This window comes from Phoca vitulina, unplaced genomic scaffold (assembly GCF_004348235.1).
Source record: "Phoca vitulina isolate PV1807 unplaced genomic scaffold, GSC_HSeal_1.0 scaffold47, whole genome shotgun sequence".
In the NCBI taxonomy this organism is placed as follows: Eukaryota; Metazoa; Chordata; class Mammalia; order Carnivora; family Phocidae; genus Phoca; species Phoca vitulina.
In genome coordinates, this window is record NW_022589750.1 from 5,179,228 (window position 1) to 5,199,890 (window position 20,663).

Below are 20,663 nucleotides of genomic sequence, written 5' to 3' on the forward strand. Positions count from 1 at the left end.
ATTTATAAGATATCAATTCTCACTGGATTGATTGACAAAGTCAATAGGATCTCAGGTTTGTTTTGTGTTGTGTGGTTTTTGGTGGAAAATTGGGAACTGATCCTAAACTTTATCTGAAAAAGCAAATGACAAGGATAGTTCAGACACTCTTAGAGGTGAATGGTGGGAGGCTGACTCAACTTGATATTAAGAATTATTTTAGGGGTGCCTGGGTGGCTTAGTCAATTAGGTGTCTGACTCTTGGTTTCAGCTCAGGTCATGATCTCCCCTGGGTTGTGATCTCAGGGTCATGAGATAGAGCCCAGCTGTGGGCTCTGTGCTCAGCGAAGAGTCTGCTTAAGATTATTTCACTCTGCCCTTCCCCCAATTCCTGCACTCACTCTCTCTCTCTAAAATAAATAAATAAATCCTTAAAAAAAAAAAAGAATTATTATAAGGCTATGGGTGTCTAGGTGACTCAGTCAGTTAAAGGCCTGACTCTTGATTTCAGCTCAGGTCAGGATCTCAGGGTCATGAGATCAAGCCCTGCCTTGGCTCCCCACTGGGTGTAGAACCTGCTTAAGATTCTCTCTTTCCCTCTTCTTCTGCCCCACACCCCCCACTTGCACTCTCTCTCTCTCTAAAAAGAAAAAAAAAATATTATACAGCTAGATTAGTGAAGACAAGGACAGACAGATAGACCAATGGAATAAAAAAGAGCGTACAAACAGAATCATGCATGTACAGAGAGATGGCAGCTGACAAATGTACCACAGAGAAGGAAGGAAGGGTGGGCTTTTCAGCAAAGTGTGCTAGAACGATTGACTGTTCAAAGCAAAAATAAAATAAAGGAAACTTTTGGCGCTTACCTCCCACACCATACTCAAGTCCATTCCAGCTGGATTTAGAAGATGTTGTGTTCAAAGTAAAACACTGAAATGTCTAAGAATAATATCTTCACGATCTTGGAGTAGGTGACTTTTAAACATCACACACACACACACACACACACACACACACTGCTAAGTGAAAGGAAAGGTTAGCTCTACTCTCTAAAAAATTAAGAACTTCTGGGCATCAAAAGTTGCCATTAAAAAAAATGAATGAAAAGGCAATGCAAAGTCTGGAAGAATATATTTATTGCATGTAAAGCCAAGAGGGCTTGCTTGCAAAGTATAAAGAACTGTTATAAGTCAATAAGAAAAGGCAAACAGTCTAACAGAAAAATGGGCAAGGGGCTTGAACAGGTACTTAGGTACAAAAGATAATGCCCAAATGGCCGAAGAACAAGAAAGGTGCTCAATCTCATCAGAAATCATAGAAACGTGAATTAAAATGACCATGCAAAGCTACTGTATCCCCATGAGAATGAGGGCGAACATTTGAAAGGCTGATTTACCAAGTAGGTGAGGACAGGGAGCACCTAGTTTATAAATTTATAAGGAACAAAAATTGGTAAAACCACTTTGGAAAACCATTTAACATTGTCTGCTGAAGTCGAAGATTTGCATTCCCTAGAGCTCTGGAGAATGATTCCCTTCAGAGGGAGGGGTCAGTAGTGACTGGGCTTTGGCATGAGTGGGGCTTCTAGGGGACTAATGATGTTCTATTTAATGACCTGGCTGTTGGGTTCCATGGGGGTTGGGTATCTGCTTTGTGATAAATTTTTGAGCTGTACATCTTTTCCTTTTGCACATTTTTCCCTGTGTGCTATATTTCACAATGTCCAAAGGGTTTACAAGAACAATCATTTCAATACAAACAATAAAATGGTGAAGGGCTGGAGAGTTTCAGACTGACAATAAAAAAATTGTTTTTCTTATAGCAGTTTTAATAATAAAAGTATTTCCAGAGGCCCTGGGTGGTTCAGTCAGTTGAGCATCAGACTCTTGGTTTCAGCTCAGCTCATGATCTCAGGGTGGTGAGATCGAGCCCCATGTCCAGCTCCATGCTCTGCGTGGAGTCTGCTTGAGATTCTCTCCCTCTCCCTCTGACCCTCCCCGGGCTCATGCACATGTGCGCTCCCTCTCTCTCTCTCTCAAATAAAATATATAAATAAGATCTTTGAAAAAGCTAATAAAAGTACTTCCATAGTTAAAAACCTATTTTTATTGCAAACTAAAAAAAATAAATTTGTGGATAAAAATGAACCAAACTTAGGAAATGCCTCTGAGTTTGCTTCTCAGTCCACACACTCAAGGTTCTCTCATGAGCTCTACTATTTTTGCCTTTGATCTTTGCAATTTTGCACACAGGACAATTCAACCCCCTTTTCCCAGGGGCTCGGAAGAGTGTGTGGGCTGCACTCCCAGGCTGAGTGCCCCCTCTTGAGGCAGGACTCACGAGCTCACTCCAACCACGAGGAGCTGCTCTCATGGGCTTACATTCTAGAAGGAAAACACGGAGAGCACATATGTGCAGAATGTCAGATAGTGATCAATGCTATTGAGGAGAAGGGAGTCCTAAAAGCTACCGAACAAGGCAGGGGGCTCTGCAGCTCCAGCAGACAGTGGGCACCCTGCTGGACAGAGCAGTAGCTCTCTTGGGGGGGGGATCCCTGCTAGCCTGAGCACTAGTACTGGGACTTCTGTTCAAGCTGTCATGTGGGCACAGACATCAACCAGAAGCTCAGGGCAGAAGAACTTAAGAGGGCGATCTGTGATCACCCTGGGGCCCTGGGCACCAACAGTGCGGCTTTGGGGAAGGTCACAGGGAACACATAGAGAGCGGGACTCAGCAACATGGGGTATCCAAATCACACGGATGCAACCTCATTCAGAGCCACAAGTTGGGACGCCTGGGGACAGAAGCAAGGAATTGAAGACGCCCTGATGGTGATTCCTTTCAAGTTGTTACCAGACGATGCAAGCCAGGAAAACCAACCCGGCCCCAGTGCTTGAGATCTCCAGAGTTTCTGTTCCCTCCCACCCCTAGGACACCTTCCCAAGAGTGCCCCCTGTAAGAAAAACCAGGGTGCCTCACAGCCTGCTCTGGCCACTAATTCATTTGGAAAGAAGCTGCTTGTCTCTTCGATCTGAACTGCAGTGGGGCACCCCTGTTTGGAGGGCTTGAACATGGGGTGCTCCCACTGGATCACACTGACAGGACCATGGGATGCTAGGTGAGGGAGCACCTCCACATCCCTGTTAACCAGTTTGGGGCTAATGACAATAAAAGGAAAACAGCTCAGTTGGCTGCTGGACAGGTAGCTCCCTGCTCCCCAGTTTTTCTGGAAAAAAAGAGGTGCTGGGTACATGTTGTTGGACAAAGGACGTGACTATTGCTGCTAAAACCACCAGAGCAAAGATGGTCAGTTCTGGTGACATTCCTTTTAGCCTCCCAGACACCCTGCCACCAAGACTCACCCACCAAACACCTTCCCCGTGTAGTCCAAACACCCTCCGCCTTCCCCTGCATCTCTCAGGTAGACGGGACTTGCTGAGATACTGGATCTCTCTCTCTGAGTCAAGGAGCCAGCTGCTAGCCTACACTGTGTGTCCGGCACCTGCAGTCAACACAGCCCTGGTTTCTGTTCTGAGCCCAGCTATTCAGCAGATGAAAGCTCATGAACGACTTGTCCATTCTGAACTCCATGATGCGGTTGCTTTCCTGGCTAGGAATGCTCAACTTCTTCCCAACCCCTATTGCTTTAAAAACGTGATTGTAACAAGCACTGCAAGATACTAAAGGAAATAGAAACAGAAAAGAAAATTCACCCAGAATTGCACGTCCTTTGTCTTTGTTTTCCAGTTTCTTCTTTCCACCCCACCTCCATAAACATAGAGTGTACAGTCATTATCATGGCAGGGAGAGTTTTGTTCTGCCATTTTTCACTTGAGAGCTGATCTTTTCTTTTCAAGTTCTTACAGTTTTTTCGAATTATAATTTTTTTTTTTTTAGTAGGCTCCATGCCAAGCGCAGAACCCGATGCAGGGCTCAAAATCACAACCCTGAGATCAAGACCTGAGCTGAGATCAAGAGTCGGACACTTAACCAACGGAGCCACCCAGGCGCCCCTAATTATAATTTTAATGACCATCTAGTGTGCCATGAAGCTGACATTCTAGAAACCACCTGACATCTCCTTAATGAAACTGAGTCATCCTTCCCAGGTGCATTGCCAGACCCACATCTTTGAAAAGCCTTACACGGGCAGCCCAGGCTCAGAGAGCGTGCCCTCCTCTGAACTCACAAGCATTTTCTCTCTGTTCCTCGGCCTCCTAGCATGGGCTCCTTTGTTTTTTGTTTTTTTTTTTTTTTTTTTTAAAGATTTTATTTATTTATTTGAGACAGAGAGAGAGAGCACATGAGATGGGGGAGGGTCAGAGGGAGAAGCAGGCTCCCTGCCGAGCAGGGAGCCCGATGCGGGACTCGATCCAGGGACTCCAGGATCATGACCTGAGCCGAAGGCAGTCGCTTAACCAACTGAGCCACCCAGGCGCCCATTTTGTTTTTTTTTTTTTTTTTAACATTTCTGTATGTAGACGTGTTGTCCCTCTTTCTAGATTCGGATAGCCGTGAAAACTAAACTAAGTCTTCTACACCTCCATATCTCCCACACTTCGCAGAGTACCTGACATTTTCTGCTCTTCCATAAAAGCGCATAATTTTTTAACAGTTTTTTAGAATTTTATTTATTTGAGACAGAGAGTGCACAGGGGAGGAGAAGAGGGAGAAGCAGACTTCCCGCTGAGCAGGGAGCCCAATACAGGGCTCCACCCCAGGACCCTGGGATCATGACCTGAGCCAAAGGCAAATGCTTCACCGACTGAGCCACCCAGGCACCCCCCATGAAAGTGCATTATTAACCATAGCGACAATGCTGTTGGTGGTGTTGTTCACTGCAGGCCACAGATACAAACGAACTCAGGGTAAGTTTAGCAGAAAAGAAGCTTATTAATATTTTTTTTTTTTTAAATATTTTATTTATTTATTTGACAGAGAGAGAGAGAGAGAGAGAGGCAGCTAGAGAGGGAACACAAGCAGGGGGAGTGGGAGAGGGAGAAGCAGGCTCCTGGCCGAGCAGGGAGCCCGATGTGGGGCTCGATCCCAGGACCCTGGGATCATGACCTGAGCCGAAGGCAGACGCTTAACGACTGAGCCACCCAGGCGCCCCGAAGCTTATTAATATTAAACATACACCTAACTTAGGACCCAGGAATTCCACTCCTAGGTATGTATGTACCCTTGAGAAATAAAAGCATATGTTCACACACACACACACACACACACACACAAAACCTACCTGTATAAGAATGTTCATATCGGTCTCATTCAGAATAACCCCAAACTGGAAGATAAACCATATTTCTATTGACAAGAGAACGGAGAAATGATTTCTAGTGTGTTCATATACTACTACTCAGCAGTAGAAAGGAGCAAGCTGTGGATAGATGAAACAACTTAGATGAATCTCCAGGACGCTCTGCTAAGTGAAGGAAGGAGGACATAGCAGAGTCCAAGAACAGGCAAAACTAATGAACGGTGATAGAAATGTGCTACCGTGTGATCTGATGAGCAGGGGAAGACCCCACATAAGAGCTTGCAAGCATTGGAGTTTTTTAACTGGATTATGGCACTATTCCTCTGACCCTAGGGAAATGGGCCAGCCTATCAATTGAGCAGCCCTGCTTACCACGGGGGGCCATCCCAGTGAGATCTCGCCCAAAAAATAACCATGATTCTAGGTCTCTCTGGTACCCTAGGCACCCAGGGAGCCAGAGCGGGGAATGAAGCAGCAGAGTCAGGACTCTGAGACTGAAGCAAGCAGCTTCCATTACCCTCTGGTCTCTATAATCCCTACTGGCTTCTCTCTTCTGTTCCCTTGCTGGGCATGGCAGGATGGGGAGCTCAGGCATGCAGCACAGAGTAGAGCGTGGGCCTGGGCACACGCGCCCATCAGGAGATGATCCCAGGGTTTTGAGAGCAGAGGAAGAAGGGGGACATGGCTTTCCTCTTGGCTGACTTAATTCCCCACCCTGGTCCTGCCCTTCTTCAGCGAATGTGTCTGGTTGCCAGGGTTGAGCCTGGCACCCAGAAACCCAGACACAGCAGCCTTTACCTGAGTGTGGGGGTGTCCACCAGCTGGGAATGAGCAGCAGGTCTCACTGCCTGAATTTAGATCACCTGGATGAAAAGGGGACTGATTTAGAGATTTTGCAGGACGTAAACTTTTCCAGTACCTGGAAGTGGGTAGAAATGGAGGTCAAACAATACCTTTCTCCTTCATGTCGCACATGTAGACCTACCATTTCCCCTCATGGAAACCCTTCTGTTTGATGAGCCCTGGATTTTAGAGACAAGCAAGATTATCTAACGAAGGACGTGGGAAACTCAGGTTTGCCTTGCAGTGAGCTCACCGAGACTGGGGGTTCCCCTTCTCTCCCCACAGGGGAGAATTTGCACACTATCCCAACTTCCGAGTGTTCAGGCACTAGCCAGCTGGCATTTCCCAGCACCTTCGTGAATAGCTGGCCCAGCTAAGCCCAGATTTGTTTCCCAAGTCTGCAATGTTTATTCGCTGCCCCCAAAATCACTCTCAAGCTTGCCCTGCAAAATGAAAGAGCAGAAAGGAGGTGAGGTCACTTTCCTAGTACCAGACCCCGTGGTGCATTGGGCAGGTCTTGTACTGGTCTCAGTCCTGTTCGGGACAATAGGAGAATGGACAACCTACGGAGCTTCTGGCACGTTCACCCTTGACTCTTAGAACGTACCTAGTGACGCTTGCTGTCGTTCACTGAAAGCCACCGCAAATAGTTCTCCCACCGCGAGCCCAAAGTGGGGAGTCTCTCAAACATAGAAAGAGATGCAGACAATGAGTAACCAAAGTGAAGGACAGTTATTCATTAAGTTTCTGATGATCAGAAGGATTTGGGGGAGGGTTCTTCAGACCGTTCTGGCCAGTATCCATGTTATTTGATCCAATTCAATTCAGTATAGCTGAGTCATTATTGAACAAGGGATTCAGGGTCAGAGACATTTGGATCTCAATCCCGCATTTGCCACCCACTAGTTGTGGAATCCGAAAGAAAGTTACTTAATCTCCACGATCCTCAGTTTGCTTGTTTGTAAACTGGAAAAGATCACATCTATTTCTAAGAGGTACAAGGCAATCTAAGTGAAATCACCTACGCAAGCATGTAGCGCAGTAACTGAGAAATAGTCAGTTCTCAAGAAATCGCAGTAACCTTTGTTAATAATAATGTTAACATGAACAAAGGCAGGGATAAAAGAGGAAATAGTGAATGCACGATTCTGGCTTCTGAAGGACGTCCTCAAACTGGTCAGATATCTCCAAACAGCTTCCCTCTTGAGGTTGGTCCTGGCATCAGAGAGCTGTGATTTACTATTCTCAGCAGCCCCGCAGAATCTGGCTGCTCCCATCATGGCATTAGGACCGGAATAAATATGGTAGTAAAAAAAAAAAAAAAATTCAGGGATGGAGACAAAACCCAAAACTTTATCTATGAAATGACAAGGTTTAGGTCTCAAACTCTGATCTCCACTAATGGTAGAAAAAGTAATCTTACTGATTCAAGGCAATTCATTCATGGCTGTTAAAATTTAATCTCCTTTAGGTAAGTGCTCAGTTATTTTTAGTGTTTTCCCTCATCTTTCCAGGGACTTCAGTGCCTGGGAGTGGGTGGAGTTGGGTCACGTACCCTCTGCATGAACAGAGGTCATAGCTGAGGTGCACATGCGTTCCCAGGTGATATCTGCTGCTTCCCCTCTAGGACTCGCTACTGTAGCTGCTGGGCGGTCATCACTCCATCCCATGGCTCCTTCAGGTGTGCAGACCTCTCCATGTCAAGCATGCTTTGAACCTCCTGCCTTCTCTCCCGAAGCCTCTAAAAGTCCTTACTCCTTTCAGGGCAGGACTTAGCTTTTCTTCAAATTCCTCTTTTTTTTAAATCTATTGTTTATGGGTAAACTTTGTCCTCTTTCTCCAGGCTTCACTTTGTCATCTTTTAACCGAGCTTTCTAGAATTCAAAACATCTACTTTTCGTTTAAGCACCTGGTTCTCAGAATAAAGACCTATGGCATTCAAGTTCCTATCTCTGCTATCAATTTACCCCCAAATTAATTAAAAGTTCAAAAGCCTTGAATTTGACTTTTTGGTTCACTCTTTGGTATACTTTGGTCCCACCCTGTTGGGAAGTGTATATGAAAAGCCACTTCTTCAGTGATGAAGGGAAAGGTAGAAGGTAAAATGAATCAAACACAAGCACACACATTAATATTAAAATATTACTTACTGCAAATCAAATTACTTCTGCTCACACTTTCTACCTATAGCCCAGAACTGGTTCAAGGCATGGCCCAGAATCTATCCCTTTGGTATGCCCACATAACTTGTGGATGCTCCGCCTCCACCAGTCAGGGACCAGATGAAAGTCAGAGTTTCTTAGGTGGTACATTGACTCAGCATATTTTGGACTTAGCTTCCGTAATTGCATGAGTGATGATTATAATCTCTTATAACAAATCTCAGTAAGTGATTCCTTATTTTATATAGATATATTTATATCTCTAGATATAGATAAATTATATTTGTATATATATCTATACCTATATCTACATAAAAAGAGAAATTATTTATTGATTTGTTATATCTATATATCCTGTTGATTTCGATTTTGTTTCTCTGGAGAAAATAGACTAACACAAAGCACTTTGTCTGCAGCAGACTCTTACATTCAAGAGAAGTTGGGTAGAGAAATTCAAATAAAGGACACTTCAGAGTCCAAGGAAACCCCTCACTTGATAATCTGTTTTGAGTCTGGCAGACTGTATCCCCCAAACTCTCACCAGACACAGAAGGGAATAGGTCTGCTTTTAGCCAAGCACAACAGAGTAGCCTTACAATTTTGGAATCTTTCCTATACCTTTGTTCATATCTCCTGATCCTACCTTGGTAATGGGGGCTTTTATATTCCCATCCTAAGTATCCCTAGTGCATCCTCCCAGCTCAGAAACAAACATGGTGGACACCTCCCCTACACCCTACACCTTCTCTACTCACGCACATTCCAGATGTCCCAGCTCAAAGGTATCAGGGAGGAGAATTCTCTCTTACTTGAAGGCAGGTCAGATTTTTTATTCTATTCAGACCTTCAACTGATTGGATGAGACCCACCCACTTCAGGGATAGCAATGTTTTACTCAGTCTACTGATTTAAGTGTTCCTCCCATCCAAAAATACACTCACAGAAACATCCAGAATAATATTTGGTCAAATATCTGGACACTCCAGGACCCAGTCAAGTTGCCACAGAAACTTCATCATCACAGGTCCTTTCTCCCCAACTATGTTGTCAGCCCCAACACCTGCAGCCCCCTCTTTGACTCGTAACCTTTAGGCTGATGCTTTTTCTCTAAATCAGAGAAATGGCTGTGTGTGGAGCCATGGTGCCATTTTGTGCCTCTCTTTGTCAATTTCCCTGCAGATAGCAGCCTGTCCTCCTCAGCCTCACACTTCTTTCCATCCCTCTTCCATGGCAAAGTCTTCTGGAACCTAGTCCACAAACTGCCCAGTCTAACTGGGAAAGCTTTCAAGCTTTCAGGAAGGAGAAATCTCTGAGCCCAGATTTGAAGACCAAGGTCCCCACTCCAGGTGTGGTATCCTTTCAGCCACATCAGCCCATAACCTCCAAGAGTTGAATCTAGCACAGTTTCCCAGCCCCAAGAGCAACAGAGACGAAAGCCAGATGCTGGACCCTCAGCAGGAGGCCCAGCAGGAGCTGCACTCAAAGCCTTGTGACAAAAAACCGATAGTTATGTTGGGAGCAATTACCGGAGCTTGGAAACATTAGCTCGGATAAAATTAGATTTGAGCCGAGAGATTGTTCCAAACACCAACTGAACCGCCTTTGATGTCCTGAATCCCATCAAATTACACATAGTTCTCTCTTCCTGGCTTTAAAGTCACTCTCTTCATCAGAGAAATCAAAAAGACCTGTTTTTTGTTAAAATCTTTAAAGCTCTTTCCCTGGGGGTGTTGTAACAGGCTGGTGGATGTGGCATCTGCTAGTTGTAACGAGTACCACACAGTGCTTGAGGTTGGGTGATTAGCTGACTTCTTGCTTGAATGTTGAAACAATAGTTGCCCCTTAGAGATGAAGAGACAGAGGGCCAGAGAGGCCCCAAGACCTGCCCCAGAACCCTAAAGCTTTTGTTTTAGCATCCAGGAGGAGGGCAGAAAGGCAGTGAGCAGGAGTAAGAAGAAAGTTCCCTGAGACCAGGGACACATCTGTCCTGTTTACTGCCTCAGCCCCAGCAGCAGCTCTGTGTCTGGTGCACATTTGGGGGAAGAAAGATGAGAGGCAGGAAGGAAGGGGATCTGGCTTTGGGGTCATGGGTTTTAGTTTCATGATCACTTCCTTACGCTGAAATTGTTTTCCTTGAAATTCTGGTTTTTGAGGGTTGGGGGGTTTTGTGGATTTTGTTTTCATTTTGGGGGCTTTTGTTTTGTTTTGTTGCATCCAGGTTAAAGAGGCTGGGGTTGCCAGAGGTCTAACTTCTGGTAGGTGAAGCATTGTGATTGTCATGGAGTAATTTTGATTGATTCCCCAAGCTCACATAATTATAGCTAGGGGCAGAACGGAGACAAAGAAGTGTTAACTCCTTCAAAGTATACAGAGTTCTATAATGCTCTTCCCTGCCTCCCTATTGCTTTCAAGGCTTCTTTCTGCCCTGAGGGAAATCTACCTGGGCTATAGATTATTCATTCCCTCTGGGTCCTGATTTTCTTTTTTTTTTTTTTTAAGATTTTATTTATTTGAGAGGAAGAGAGAGAGCAACAGAGAGATCACAAGTAGAGGGTGGAGCAGAGGGAGAGGGAGAAGCAGACTCTCCACTGAGCAGGGAACCTGATGCAGGGCTTAATCCCAGGACTCTGGGATCATGACCTGAGCCGAAGGCAGACGCTTAACCAACTGAGCCACCCAGGTGCCCAGGGTCCAGATTTTCAAGGAACAAATCCGACTAAAAGACCCTAGCTTGGTATCGTTCATGCATTCATGCATGGACACATCCACTCAGTCTTTCAAATTTATTTGTGCCACACACTTTGCTAGGCAGTTCTAAAAGGAATGGGACTCAGTCCCTGACCTCCGGTACTCACCATGAAGACAGGAAATAAGCCTGCCTACAACTAGGGTAGAAACTAATTTTTCTGGGGGGTAGGAGAAGAAAGACTTCAAAGAGAAAAGGATATTAGAAGTCATTATTAAAATAGGAATAGGATTTCAGTAGCTTCTGTTTTGAAGATGAGAGGCCGGGTGAGGAGAAATCACTCCAGGTAGAGATTGAAACCTCATCAATTAAAATAAAATCTAAAGTTCTCAACATGACCTGTAATGTGATCATGAGCTGATGCCTGCCTACTTGGCTAATCCCAAGTAGGGGTTATCACCTTTACCCTTCTTCAGTATCTGTCAGACACGTGGGCCTTCCTTTGGTAGGAGAATCCCTTAAGCTTGTTTCTGGCACAGGACATTGGTACCTGCTGTTCCCTCTGGTTAAAATGTTCTCCTTTAAGTTCTTCACGTGGCTGGCTGCCTGTGAGCCATGAAGTCTCAACTCAAATGCCTCCCATGAGGGAGGTTCTCTTAGAATCCCCATTTTGCAAATCAGTAAGCACTCCGTAACCGTGAAGTGACTTATCGGAGATCACCCAACTAACAGGTGAAGTTGCCCAGTAATTGAACCTAAAGCAACCGTGGCTTAGAGAGCCAGCTTGAGTCCACCCACTGCGCCACACCACCTCTCCCACGTCTGAACTGATCTCGCTTACACCTTGTGCATGTTTCCCTCTCCTTGCGCTAGAATATATGGTGCATGAGAGCAGTGGACCCATCTGCCTGGGTCCTGACTATATCTCCAGCATCTCGCACAGAGCCAGGCATAGAGGATACACTCAGAAAATATTTTTTTGAGTGAAGAAATGAGCAAAAGCTTGGAAGAGAGGAAGTGTTCATAAAGAAAGATTAGGGGACATAGTAAGAAAGCTTATTTCTTTGTGACCTCTGGGAACAATGTCCCTATTTTTATCTTCCCACTCAAAGTAGTGATAGTTGTTGGAAATATAGGACAGGTAGGAGCAGGTATGGTGACCCCGGAGGGTAAGGATTTGGGGGAGATCAAAAGCTCACAGGGGCAGGGAATCTGTGCAATACACCCCCAGCTATGACATATAAATGACCCCCTGCTTGCAACCAAGGAAGGTAATGGGTGTCACTTCATGGAGGTCTTTTCCATAAAGCAGTAATCACTAAACAACAGGAAAATCACTCCCTAAGAGGTCTCCATGGTGTCAGTAACTCAGGAGTCCTCTCCAGCTGACCAGGTCGAGATGGCCAGAGCAGATGGTGGTAATGAGTTTGCAATGACCCAAGCCATGTCTGCAGTCTGCTGCCTGCCAGAGGCTCCCTCTTGGCCACAGATCACTGATCTCTCCCCAGTGAAGTGCCTTGGTGCTCACCAGACTATGTCACCTTGTCGGGTAGGCTTTCCAAAATGGCAGTGGTTCCAGCACCAGGATCGCTGCTTCCGACCAGGGCTGCTCAGGCATAGCCCAGACTCACTATCCTACCCAAGGCAAGAGCCTGGACTTGCACTTTGAGATTCTGACTCATACAGCAGTCTTCCAACAGCTCCCCATACTCTTTCCCCAGCCTGGGAAAGGGAGTCACACGCCCTAAAGGTGGACAGTTCTCCTAGCTGCCCAATGAGCAGACCCTCACAGCTTTGACTGCACTGACTTGGGTTTAAAAAATTATAGCGTGCTTTCACTATCTGTAATTGTAACTACCATAGATGGATTGTTTTTTCTGTGCTAGACACTTTTTGCAGCCCCCCACAGACATCCCCTCAGTGAATTTCAAGACAACTTTTTGTTATAGAAGTGACATCCTCCCCATTGCACAAACGAAAAACCAGGGGATAGAGAAAACAGTAAACTATTCCAGCTCTTACAGACAGCAACTGGCCTAGCCTGTATCTATCTGCCAAATTTCAAAGTTGGAGTTACTATTATGCTGTTATTGACATATCCGTGAGTTTCAACCTCTCCAAATACATCCTAACCTGAGAATGAAGGCACATATCATCACTACCTGTCAACACACCTACTGTGTTTGGGGGAAGGTTTCAAAATTTGGTTTCTTCTTTTAAAAAAGTAATTATGTTTCCTGACATGGAGACCTCAGGACCTAAAACCACAGATACAAAGACATCAGTTGCTTCTAGCCCTGGCCAGAGATGATTTAGGAACTAAGTGTTGGAAACGTGATCAGGACGAGGCGTGGTCCATTGTCCAGATAGAGCATCGTCAAGTTTTAAATACATTGAATTTATTAAATTCAACAAAGATGTATTTATCCAGGCCATTCTAAACACACAATTCTTTTGCATTAGGTGATGCAAGGGAATAAAGGAATAAAACCAGATGTGAGCATTTTACTCCTGGGATGAGTAGGGGGTGAAATTTAGATTGGTCCAACTCTGCCCTACTTTAAGAATATAGGGTTTTGCTTCTAAACAATATCATTCCATTTATTTGTCTATGCCACTATCATCTCCATCTCAAAGAGCTTCCAAAAGTCCTGGGTCATTCAAGCAGGAAAGTCTCGATCCATGGTATCTTGATCTGGTCTGGAAGTGGGAAGAACAGTTCTGCATATTCTTCTAAATCTATGGGTCTTATATCCTGAATCCTGGCTTTAGACATCCAAAAGTCAAAAATTTGGTTCTGTTGTTCTGTCTCTGCCTTGACAGCGCTCCTTAAGGTATAGGGCACCCCAGTTCTACTCATCTGGGCTGGACGGAAATGCTTCAGTGTGTGCCTGCAATGGTCTTCTTAATATTTCCCTTCCTAATTAGGTACACGTACTATGAGTTACGGGCACAGATGGTGAACTGCGGGCTTCCCCCATAGGGGGGGCTGGCTCATAAGCTCAAAGAATGGAGAGGCAGAGGATGGGTCCTTTTGGCAGGCAGGCTGGTTCTAAAGGAGAAGAGAGAAGCCTGAGCTAAGCATGCTGGTTTTCTTCTTCCAGACTCACCATTCTGATAGTTATTCCTCTTCCTCTCGTGCCAAAGACTGAGAGTGGAGAACTGCTCTGTGGTCCTCCCATGCTGTCCATCCCCATGCAATGGAGTAGGAATTCGCTCCTCTACAAACACATCCATGAACAGTAGGAATAGGTACCACCTCTCCCTCCTCTTTGGCAATGGAGTCATAAGGGCAACATGGCAGAACCACCCCAAAGTAGACCAGATCTCCTATTTTCATTCCCTAGACCACCACCATCTCAAGTCCCCCTTGTTCCAAGTAAAGGAAAACAAAACAAAATAGGAGTTTAACTAGACAGACTCTCATGCTGGGTGCCTCTTTCCAACAATGTTGAAGACGTTTCTGGAGTAGACTAATAAACAGGTGTACACTACCAGAGACCTCCTAATCAATTAATCAACTCGTCAATTAAAACACCCTTAACGAGCACCTACTATCTGTCAGGAGGGTGCTGTGTTTAAGTGCCTTTGGTTGTGCTGGAATCCAGAGATGAGTCCTTGGAAACGAAGATTAAAATTTGAAGAATGCGAAACAGTAAGCAGGAAAGATGGTCACCTGTATAGTGTGGTGCTATAATAAAATCACTGCATTTATCGAATACCTACTGTGAGTCAGACACTGCATTTCAAGCTCTAAATGCATCATCTCATTTAATCAGAGAATAAGAATTATTCTCAGTTAGCAAATGACACAACTGAAGTTGAAGAGATTAATAATTTTTTTTCAGGGGTAAATAGTAAGCAAGAGCAGAAACCACTCAAAACCAAATCTATTTTATTGTCCAAACCAAATTCTTATTTCTCCTATAGGATGGAGCTCCTTCTGCAGGGGAAGAGATTCTCCATTGGTCAGCCACCTTAGGCTAATGTGTCACCATTAAAAACATATTGTTTCAGACTCTTAGCAAAACTGATGGTCACCAGAGGGGAGGCGGATGGGGGGATGGGGATTAAGGCATGCGCTTGTCGTGATGAACTCTGGCTGATGCATGGAAGTGTTCAATCACTACATCATACACCTGAAACTAATATAACACTGTATGCTAACAGGGATTAAAATAAAAACTTAGGGGGCACCTGGGTGGCTCAGTTGGTTAAGTGTCTGTGTTCGGCTCATGTCATGATCCCAGGGTCCTGGGATCGAGCCCCACATTGGGCTCTCTGCTCAGCAGGGAGCCTGCTTCTCCCTCTCCCCACTGCTCGTGCTCTCTCTCGTTATCTCTCTCTCTCTCTCTCAAATGAATAAATAAAAAAATCTTAAAAAAAAAAGTCTTTAAAAACTTAAGAAAAAAAAGACACACTGCTTCAGGTTAAAGCAGTATTTTTCACACCCACATAATTTTTGGCCATATCATATGTTTGGTATTTTTATTTAAATCAGCTTACATATTTGGCTTAACCAAAGGAATGAATCTTTACTACTTTAAATGGAAAACAGTATCACATATAAAATGAACTAAAATGAAGAAAACTGTGCCTATATAAGATAATGTTATTAGACATCATCGAGATATTACTTACTGGTTCAGGCTGTTAGGTTGGGCCCGTTGTCTCTTTGTGAAAAACCAAATCAAACCAAACCAAGAACAGGTGGGAGTAGCAATCATTAGAAATACATTACAAACAGCCTGGCACAACACTGAAATGTTCTCTTTGGGGTCCTGAGAGGGTTGGAGTAGACATGAAAGCGTTCTAACTTTTTCACAAGGTGACTCAATGTAATACAGTGCTTTGTGTGTTTACCGCCTTAAATCATCTCCAGGAGACCGATGGTAACATAGGCTTTGGAAATACTGAGCTAGAACATCATGTCCCTGGAAAGTCTTGTTAAAACTCATGTATCCCCTGGCCCAAAAGGGAATAGAGGACAAAATTAAAAGTTGACTGAAGAGAAGGGATGTAGAGATGTTGGGAAAGAATAGTTGAAGGAAGAGGATAAGGAAAGATGAAACAGATGAATGAGTGATCCTGAGACTCTAAGAATTTCACCCAAGAATCACATGATCGCTTTGCTGGTCAAGCCCAGGGTATAATAATAACTTTCATAACTGATATTTGTTGACATACATGATGTATAGCACTTGCTACGTGCCAGGCACGCCACTGAGGACTTCCAGGTGTTAGCTCATCGAATCAAGAACTAGAATGATCTCCATTTTGGAAAAAGAAAACTAAAGCACAGAGTTCAGGCAACTAGCCCACGATCACCTGCTGGTTTGTCGTGGAGCTGGCATTTGAACCTGAGAGCTGACAGAGCCCCAATATTTTGTTTGGTCCTGAGCCATCTCTTAATTTTCCTGAGATGGTTCTCTCAAGGTAAGACAAGTCAATGCATGGGGTACTGTGTCCATTTTATCACATGGGCCGACCATGAATTTAGACCACACAGACGACCAGTAAATAAGTAGTTGCAAAGTCCTTCCTTGTGGCATGAACCATGCCTTATCTATCATTCAGTCTTCTAGATCCACCACAGACCCTGACAACCACAGTTGGTGTACCATAATAATGGCGTACCGTTTTTGGTTGGTGACCAGGACAAGCTATATGGCAGAATATAAGAGTCAGTTGAATGAAGACTGGAAGACGGTTTCTTACCACAACTAAAGCCCTGGATAACTCAACTACAATTGCTGGACCTCCTTTTCCTCATCCGTAACCTCCTCCCATGTGACTTTTTTTTTTTTAAGATTTTATTTATTTATTTGACAGAGAGAGAGAGACAGCGAGAGAGGGAACACAAGCAGGGGGAGTGGGAGAGGGAGAAGCAGGCTTCCCGCCGAGCAGGGAGCCTGACGCGGGGCTCGATCCCAGGACCCGGGGATCATGACCTGAGCCGAAGGCAGACGCTTAATGACTGAGCCACCCAGGTGCCCCTCCTCCCATGTGACTCGATTGTTGTGAGTGTGGTTTAGGGAACCAGTATAAAGCCTTTCTAAAGGGCAAAGAACTAGGTAGATACTTTTGCCTAAAATATGGTTTCTAGGGCAGAAGATTTAAACTAACAGTTCATTAAAAGAATATCCAGTGGTCAAAAAAAAATCTTTTTAGGTTTCTTGATTTCATTAATTATGGGGGAAATGCAAATTAAAGCCACCCCGAGACACTACCCCACAGCTGTTAGAATTGCTACCATTAAAAAAAAAAGAAGAAGAAGACAGCAGCGCCTGGGTGGCTCAGTCGGTTAAGTGTCCGACTCTTGATTTCATCTCAGGTCTTGATCTCAAGGTTGTGGGTTCAAGACCCATGTTGGGCTCTACACTGGGTGTGGAGCCTACTTAAAAAAAAAAAAAAAAGGCAGAAAACACCAAATCTCAGTGAGGATGGGGAGCCGATGGGACTCTCCTACACTGTTAGTAGGCATAGAAAGTGGTACAACCACTTTGGAAAATTCTTTGGCATTATCTACATATGCATATCCTATGACTGAGCGATTCCACTCCTATGCATACAGGTAGTAGCACTTTTCATAATAGCCCATAATTGGGTAGGTACCAAACGCCTAACAGTAACAGAATGGATAAACAGTGGTACCTTCCCACAATGGAATATCAGCAGTGACAGTAAACAGACTACAGTTAGATGCAACAATGTAGATGTATCTCACAAACTTAATGTTGAAGGAAAGCCAGATGAAAATAGGAAAGAATATACAACATACAATTTTATTCATATAAAAGTCAAAAACAGATGTAGGGCCAAGGACAGGCTGCCCCCAAATGTGCCACTTTGGCGTATTGATTATTTTAAATAAAAGTTACTTAAGGGACGCCTGGGTGGCTCAGTTGGTTAAGCGGCTGCCTTTGGCTTAGGTCATGATCCCAGGGTCCTGGGATCAAGCCCTGTGTTAGGCTCTCTGCTCAGCAAGGAGTTTGTGTCTCCCTTTCCCTCTTCCTGCTGCTCTCCATGCTTTTGCTCTCTCTGTCAAATAAATAAATAAAATCTTTTTTAAAAAGTTACTTAAAACAGCCAGTGCAAGGACATTCAGACCTTCCTCTCTTCCCCCGAATGCAGGAAATAAACTTCCCACGTAGAAGGTGCCCTCCCTGTGCCAGGAGGTAAAGAGAGGTGGGAACTGTAAAACAGAGAAAGTTCTAGAAACAAACCTTGTTACTTTTTTTCTCCTCTACAACCTCAGCCCCAATTCTGCTCAGAATTCCTTACTAATTAAAGCCCCTAAGCATCTGTTTTCTTTACCTTGTAAATTCCTCACAAATGTAGTGTCTCTTTGTCTAAAAAGTATAAAAACTGCCTCATTTTTTTACGTCTCAATTTCAAGATTGGGACTCTGTGCGTGTGCATGTAATGAAACTTTGGTTTTTCCTCCTGTTAACCCATCTCATGTAAACTTAATTTTTAGTCCAACTGGAAGACCTTGAAAGGTAGAGGAAGAATTTGTTCTCCCTTATACAGGTAAAACTAATCTAAGGTGTTAGAAACCAGGACAGTAGGGCACCAGGCAGACCTCCTGGGTGTTATTATTTCTTGACTCAAATGCTGGTTATATTGCTGATCGTTGTTGCAAAATTTAATTGATTTAGACAGTTGTGCGCTTTTATGAATATTTATTATACTTTAGTTAACAGTTCATGCGGACACCTGGCCACACAGGGACACACATGTATATTCAAGCTTCATTCTCTTTTCTTTCCAAAAACTAAATGCCTTTTGGGTACAGCCCCTGAACAATCTCTAACTTACTCACAGAAATGTACTAAGAAGGCAAGAAACAAAAAAAAACAAAAACAAAAACAAAAAAACCAAAACAAGAAAAACAAAAATTTGTGGTGCTCCAAATTTGATGATCAATCTTGTTGCCAACACTGGAGGGGATTTTCTCTGGGCCTCAGGCTCTTGTCCAGGATTGTAAACAATCTTGGCAGAGCATCCATGAGATGACATGGGTGAGTCTGTCTACGTGAAAATAGATAGCAACCTATTTCTTCCTTTTCCAGTATCTGTACTCTGGACATGAAACTTGAGGTTTGCATCTAAGGGAAAACTGAGCTCTGGTTCTTGCTCCAACATGGGGGACCAGGAGGGGATGAGGTCTTCCTCCTGGTCATCGCAAACCTTGTTACAATATAAAGGGAGCTTGAAAGTATTTCTTTATTCAGTTTGGTTCCTAAATTAGGAATCTAGTTCTTTTCTCTCTGTTCAGGTGGATCTTGGAGCCCATGGGGGAAATTTGGCTCTGCAGAGCTTTCTTTCAGCAAGTACGTTTATTCTTGGAAATGTCTTTCTCCAGGAAATATGTTTTCTTGGGCTATATTGTCCACCTCACAATTTTTGACAAGTTTGTTGATCATTTAAAAAGATATCTAGTTTTGTTTTGTTATGCCATTTGCTAGTACCAGTTAAATTAGTTATACATTTGGCACATCGCACCAGAATGAATAAGTAAAAAATCTCTATTTTTCACTATCAAAAAAAAAAAATTCTCCATAAAGCAACATGCTGGTATTTTTATTGCTGAGTGGAAATGTTCTGTTTATTTAAAACTTATATTGTGGTTGATATCTGTAATGTATAAAGTACTCCACTCTAAGTAAGAAAATAAGAAACAGCCCAAGACACAATGGCAGAAGGGTAAGAACAGCAATATACAGAATAAGTGGAAATGACCATAAACACAAAAGGATACACAGCCTCATCAGTCATGAAATAAATGCAAATTAAATCCTTACATTCTTCGGTTATTGGATTTTCAAATATTAAAGGTACTGAAAATACCTAATATTGTCCAAACAGGCAATTTCATACATTGTTGGTGAGAGTGGGACTGGAGTATTGCCCTTGAAGGAAGCATATGTTAGGATGTAAAATGTACATTTTTCAACATTTTAAAAATGTGAGCCTTTGGACCCTATGGTTCCCATAGAAATACTTATGTAAGTGTGAAAAGACATAGGTAAAAGAATATTCCTTGCAGGTTTGTATGTAATAGAAAAATGGAAAGACACATAAATACAAAGCAATTGGAGACATTTTTAAACAACAGTGTTGCCATGTCATGTCATTAAATGCAAAAAGAAGATAGGAGAATATAGAGTATAATTCGACTTTGTAAAAGATGAATAAATATACACACATACATATAAATATATGTACATGCTGTATACAATATATATAGTTCTTAGATTTTTACAGTGTTTATAAAACTGCTCCAATCTAGGAAAAGCAAAAAAGATTTTTTTAATACTACAGGAATATATACCAAATGCTAAAAATGTTACGTCTAAGTAATGGGAATCTGGATGTTTTAAATTTTTCTTCATTATGTACTTTCCAAAATTGCAATGACTATCTACTCCTTTTCATATCAGAAAAAAATAGATGGAATTTTAAATAATAAGTATATACAATTTAAACTACAGCATCTGATCAAAATCACGTCTTAAATACGGACAGCATAAAGCTTCACAGGACATACACCTAAACGTTAATGGTGATTAAGTGGGTGGTAGGATTATAGGAGACTTTTCCTTCCTTCTGCTCATTTGCGACCAACAGCTGAGTGATGTGAAGATCAATGGTTGGAATGACAGTGAGTTTATCATTATTGTAATTGATGTGCTCATTAGTACCTGAGAGTTCTCTCCCCTGGTTT